Source organism: Oxyura jamaicensis, chromosome 1, assembly GCF_011077185.1.
Source record: "Oxyura jamaicensis isolate SHBP4307 breed ruddy duck chromosome 1, BPBGC_Ojam_1.0, whole genome shotgun sequence".
NCBI lineage: Eukaryota > Metazoa > Chordata > Aves > Anseriformes > Anatidae > Oxyura > Oxyura jamaicensis.
Genome location: NC_048893.1, coordinates 198,896,490 through 198,902,679, shown reverse-complemented (window position 1 = coordinate 198,902,679; position 6,190 = coordinate 198,896,490).

Here is a 6,190-nt window from a genome sequence, read left to right as displayed (position 1 = left end):
AGGCCTGGCCTCCGTCACCGACCCCAGCCCCAGCGGGGACACCGACGGCGACAGCAACGCGGCCCCAGATGACGGAGCGGACGCCAATCTGGAGGAGCGCCTGTCCCACCACGTGAACGGCTTGCAGCAGGTCCTCACCGACCTCACCAAAAACACCAAAGCCCTCACCCGGAGGTACAGCCAGATCCTGGAGCAGATCAACCTCAGTGACGATCAGTCCAGCTCATGAGCCTGCACCCCCAGCCTCCGAGGTAAGATTTTGGGGAGATGCAGAGCCGAGGAGGAGCTGGTCAAGGGGTAACACGTGTTGTCTTCTTGCCCCATCAGCTGGGCGTCTTTCCAGTGTTTGCATCACTCCCCAAAACCCCAGGAGTTTTGAGCCTCAGTCTTCTGTACTTCATTGCTCAACAGATCCCCCTGTGTTTGTTCTTCTCAGTTGCCAGCTGGCACAGGCTGTGCCGCTGAGCAAAGGTCACCCAGTGAGCTCCAGGTTGTCCCCAGGAGTCCCCAGCTTGCAGGATAGGCAATGTCTGGCTCCTGCCCTGCAGACTCAAAATATCCCAAAGCATCTCCAGGGAGGAAAGGGCTGGGTGCTTGGAGGACCCTGAGTTTTGGACTCCTGGAGTTTCCAGACACCAGTGCTCCAGCTGTTTCTCTTTCCTCTCTGAGGAAAATCCTAGAATTAATTTTTCAGGGTGTAAATTGGCCCTTTTTGGACTCCAAATGTCTAAATGTGATGTGCCATCTGCCAACAGCTCAGCTACCTCAATCCTCCCCTAGCCTGGAAAACAAAGCCAGGCTCTGGGCTGGTGGGACTTCAATCCCTCAGCCCCTTTGGCCCCTGTACCCAACCCCAGACATGGGCTCAGGACCAAACAGAGCTCTGACAGGGAAACAGAGTATAGGAAGGATGCCCTACTCAGCAACGTCAACCCTAATTTCAGACGAAACACAACCAGGGACGAGGACTTTCCAGCCAAACCATGTCCATTCTCCCCGCAGGGTGATCTGTCATCCACAGCCCAGCGGCAGCTTTTCTCCTGCGCCAAGTCCCACCGAGGAACATCCTTCGTGACCAGCACAGAGCTTGGCCGCCTGCCCGCCGGGCGCTGCCTGTACCATCCAAGTTGCCCCGCGGCCGATCCTGCCGGCTTCGTTTCACCTCCGTCCCCTGGAAGTGAAAATTCCCTGCAGCAGGGCAGAAGCAAGTGTTCCGTGTTACTGCTTTGTAGAAGGTATCCGTAACTTTGAAGCAATGCTTATTTTTTTTCTGTGTGTGTCTAAACCACCTCCCCATCAGTCTCTGATGATGTAACCGCTTCCCAAGGGTGAGCTGAAATAAAATCCAAAGCCTCGAGCAAATGTGCAAGTGTGTTTTCTACAAGCTGGTGCGTCTATATAGCTGCTGTCCCCAAGCCCACGGTGACAAGGATGTCTTGGTCACCGAGGCCAATGTGGGGAGTGGGAGTTGGGTTTATGCTGGGATGGCTGTTCCTGTGCCAGGTGCTGGGAGCCTGATCTGTCCCCCAGCATTCTTCCCTTCCCTTCCCTTCCCTTCCCTTCCCTTCCCTTCCCTTCCCTGGGAAGGGCACTAGAGGGAGGTGTCCCCTTGCCTCTTCAGGCCTCTGAAACAAACACGACTGCTGAAAGGCCAATACTTTGGAAGAACAAACCCTGGCGCTCCACCAGGCTTCAGTTTTGATTAAAGGAACCCATAGATAGAAAACCCATTTCACATTTTATCACTGTGGCTTCAAAGCCTCCCCCACCCTGCCTTAACATCTCCAGCAATGGTAAAGGCTATCCCGAAATCAGCCCCACTGAAATCTCTGCACAGTCTCAAAAAACACCGCGGAAAGGCTGATGTCCTCCCGTCCTTGCTCAGGAGGGACCCCAGGACCTGATGGCTCACACCACTCCTCAGGGGAATCACATTCCCCAGGCACGCAGAGGTGGGTGGAGGAGAGAAAGGGCTGGAAGTGCCGTCGGTGTTTGCGCAGCACGTGGCTGTTTGACTTAGGGGTGGCTCCTGCCGCGCAGAGCCACCTGCCCAGCAGCACCGGTGCAATTTCTCAGCAGACCCGGAGCAAACTGCTGCTGGTTTTGCTTGACGGCCACGCTATGCCTCGTCCCCAGTGTGGGACTAGGAGCAAATCCCTGGGATGTGGCCACGCTGGCTCTTTCCCAGCTTTCCGTGGGAATCTCCTTCCCTGAGATGCCCTGGAGCTGGTGGGTCCTGGGAACTGGGCTCTTTAGGTGCCCTTTGCACCGGCTGATCCTCGCTCCCAGCAGCGCCAACGCTGGTTATAGGCAATACGCCTGCAATATGACTCGAATATGACACGAAGGGTGGAGATCAGCTATGGATCGCCTCCTACACACTCCAGGCAAACGGAGCAAAGTGGCTTTATCTCCTCAAGTAACTTCTACACCAGGCCAAAGGGAATAAAAGGCAAACAGGAGCCGCTCAATGCTGCTTCCAAGCTGCTTCCCCACATCCAAGCTTCTCATTTCCCTTTCTGTTTTCACAGCTGCTTTCTGTAATCGCTCAGTTATTTTTTCCCCTCGGATTTCGTGTATTTACTTGTAGAGGGGTACAAAACCCAGATATGAATGTCGTTGACCCAGTTCTCTTTAACAGAAGTTGCCAACTGAATGTGTTAACGAAATAAAGCTGTTATAAATACTTGCATGGGCAACGCTATTTTCCGATCTGATGTACGTACGAGCGTAGAGCTGTTCCAGTTCATTGTTACATACATATTTACACAATTTTCAGAAACGTGTTTATTCCCCGCAAAGCCATTGTCAAGTTATTCATTCCTCAGCAGACACCGAGTTATTTATTAGGATTATTTTTGTGACTCATATTGAGGTCGCTTGTATACAGCCCAGGCGTAGGGTAATCCTTTTAGGCAGTAAAAGGATGGTCCCTTGGAGTCTTGGAGATGTTCTTCTCCCATTCGAAAGCTGGGGACAGTGGGAGATCTACTTCTGAAGTGTCTACAGAAGAAATGTCAGGGCAAGCAGCCACCACAAGAACAGGCAAGAGGCCTGAAGCATCGCTGTGTGTGAGGAGCCAGGAGAGGAGTGGAGAACATCTAACTGGCTCTTGTTGGGCATCCTCCTCACGGCTCCATGACCCCTTTTGGCATCTGGCCTCTCCGATAGGTGTTCGCAACCTTCCCTTTGAGAACTGGAAGAGATCTCTGACACTTCAAGCTTCTCACTAACCTCTCTTCAGTGGCAGGGTGCCCCCGAATCCATCAGACCTCCAGGATTTCTCTTTCCAGCTCAGTGCAACCATCGGAAAAGCGGCAGAAGCAAAGCCACCCGTGCCCTACAAGAATGGTGTGGCCATGCCCAAATGGCTCGTAAATCCCGGTGGAAACTCAGCAGCATGGGGTGTTCAGCACGAGCTGGAACCAGCGTGGTCAACAGGGCAAAGGGAACCAGCTACGACACTGCTGAAGGCCCAGAGAGGGTTGTGTTTTTCCAGAAGAAAGGCAATGGCAGCTCTAGCAAATAGGCACTGGGACCTTTCCCCAGCACCCCATCTTGTTTCTACCTTGGCCATTCCCCAAGCACCCTCAGAGCTCTCCTTTTTCACCCAGCAGCAACAGGTGGGTCCCCAAAAGACCATCAGATGCAGCTTTAAGAGGCTAAAAGGGTGCGGGATTTTGGGGATGCAGGCCGAGTGGTAACAGACATAAAGCCCAGCAGAGATCTTGGGTAGAAATTCCAGCTTAATCCAAAGCAAATTCCATCCCTCAAAGGGAGAAACCCAGCTAACCCCAACTAAAACAGCACGGTGGTGGCCAAAGCCTCCCAGGGGTGTGGAGCAGCAGCTACAATGCGGCTGCTGGTTGTGGGAATCCCAAGACCCTGGTCGCCCAAGGCTACGGAGACATTCACGCTCTTGGCTTTTTACTTCTTTCCCAAGGGAAGAATGAAATTCAAACCAGCCTGGGCTAGCTGTTACCAGCAGTGTGGAGTGCTGAGAGCCTTCCTCCGAAACCCTGATCCCATTTCTGCCTTTCAGTGGTTGCTCCCCACCCGCCGCTTTCCCCAGCATTGCTGTGACCGTGGGGTAAAAGGAGGGACACGAGCGCCTGTTTCCACTTAGTGCAGGCTCAGAGGGCTTTGATGCAGTCAGACGCTGCCCTGCAAAACCTTCCTCGACTGGGACAGCAAACAGAGCAGATGTGTGGGCCCAGTAATCCACGATGGATTTGGTGTGACCGCCAAAAAAAGGGCACCAAATCCCCGCGGGTAAGCAGGGATATGCCAATGGTTTGGGCTGTGAGAAAGTTTTTCCTTAAGGACCCTTTTTAGATCAGATGACTTTGGCAGTTTAAAGTGAATCCTCACCAAAAAGGAGAAAAAAAAAATATATCCAACTGGGAGTAATTTGCATAGCAGGACTGAAAAATGCCATCTTCCAGCAAGTCATGCAGCTGGTGGGATTAAAAAGTCCCAGAAGAAGCACGAATAAAAACAATCAGATTTTCCACATCCATGGTGACCTCCAGCCAAATATCTCAAAATGCTGATTCTTTGTCCCATAACGTGTCAGCAAAAGCAGCCAGGATGTAAAAAACAGGAGAGAGTGGAGAAACCAAACCAGGATGTTCTTCAGGCCAAAGGACCAGCTGTGGTGGGCCTCGTAGCAGAAGAGCGCTGTGGATGTCAGCTAATTCCTGTTGCTGAAGTGGCAAGGATCTGTGCTGTGGCACTGAGGGTTTGTTCTCTCTCGTTGCCTCTCATCAGCCACCCTCGATTCTGGCAGGGGGAAATCTTCCAGGCAAGGTGTTGCACGAAGCAGCCTCTTCTACTGCTCCTCACCCCTCCATTGTGTGAGCGGAGAGGCGACAGCCCACCCATCTATCCCGTTCTGCAGCTGCAGAAGGAAAGGTTACCACCTCCAGCACCAAAGACGTGCTGTGTCGAGCAAGTATGGACTCCACCTCTGTCAGGATATTTTCCTGATGAGCAAGCCCATAGAATGAAAATATTAGAAATTAGAAATTTGCAGGAATCAAAGACTCAGAACATTCAGACCTTCAGCTCTGCCTCTTTCCCAGTAAGTACCTATTTTTAAAAATTGATTACAGGTCACAATTAGACTTCATTTTTAATTGTATCCAGCACTATTCATTCTCCAGGTCTGGCAGAGGGGAAATGGCAACCCTTCTATTCAAGGCAGGAGGGATAACTCAGACATTATTATTTCTGAGCATCCCTCAGGATGCTTTAGAGCAGCAAAAGCAAAATGTACATTGGGTTCGGTGAGAGGTTCACCCACAAGCACAAAGCATTCGAAAGAATCTGAGTCCAGCTTTGATGGAGCTGTGAAAGAGGACTGGATTCGTTTTAAAGGTGAGTGAATCAGTGCAAATTATAACATTTTTTGCCCTGTGCCTCGAGCTTCTGTTCAGACCGGTGCTATGTTCTGGGCGGATATAAATCCAGCAAAATCCTGGGAGGACGCAAAACCAGCAAAGCTGGTTGTGACGAACACAATGCCGACTTTGTGCATATGGTTTCCTTACATACCACGCTGTCATTTTTCATCATTAAAATCTCACCCAGGGAGATTTTTAGGAAGCACTGTATTTGTCTGAGATTTTCCTTTTGGTTGCTGGAATCAGAAAGGAGCTTGAAATGAACGACAGTGAGGCAAGGTGAGTAGAGGAGACAAAGCCTTTTATTAGACTTACGGACAAAGCTGGAAAAAAGAGGCAAGCTGAAACAGGAGCTGACAGACCTGAGGAAGCCCCATGTGCCCCAAAGCCTGCATGTTTTTATCCACCTCCAGCAGCTGATCTAATAAAAGATGTTGCCCCTCTTTACAAAGTTGGATTTGTAGCTTTGGACAACCACGTCCAATTTGGCCAGTATAATGAAATGAAGACACAGGAGCGATCAGTGGCCTTAAGACAAATCTGTAAGCAACAGGGCACTCAGAAACACTCTGCATTAAAAAAAAAAAAAGAAAATGAATGAACACAGATTTCCTTGTTCTTTCAGTTCTGCGAGAAACAGCCCCACTGCCACGCAGTCTGCGGTGTTTCCCACTTCTGATCTTTGCTGAACACGGGATATCTCAAACCAACATGTCACGCAGAGATACTAACCAAATATTTCCGGCCGATTGAAAAGAATGGTTCAGGCTCCAGCAGAGATTCAG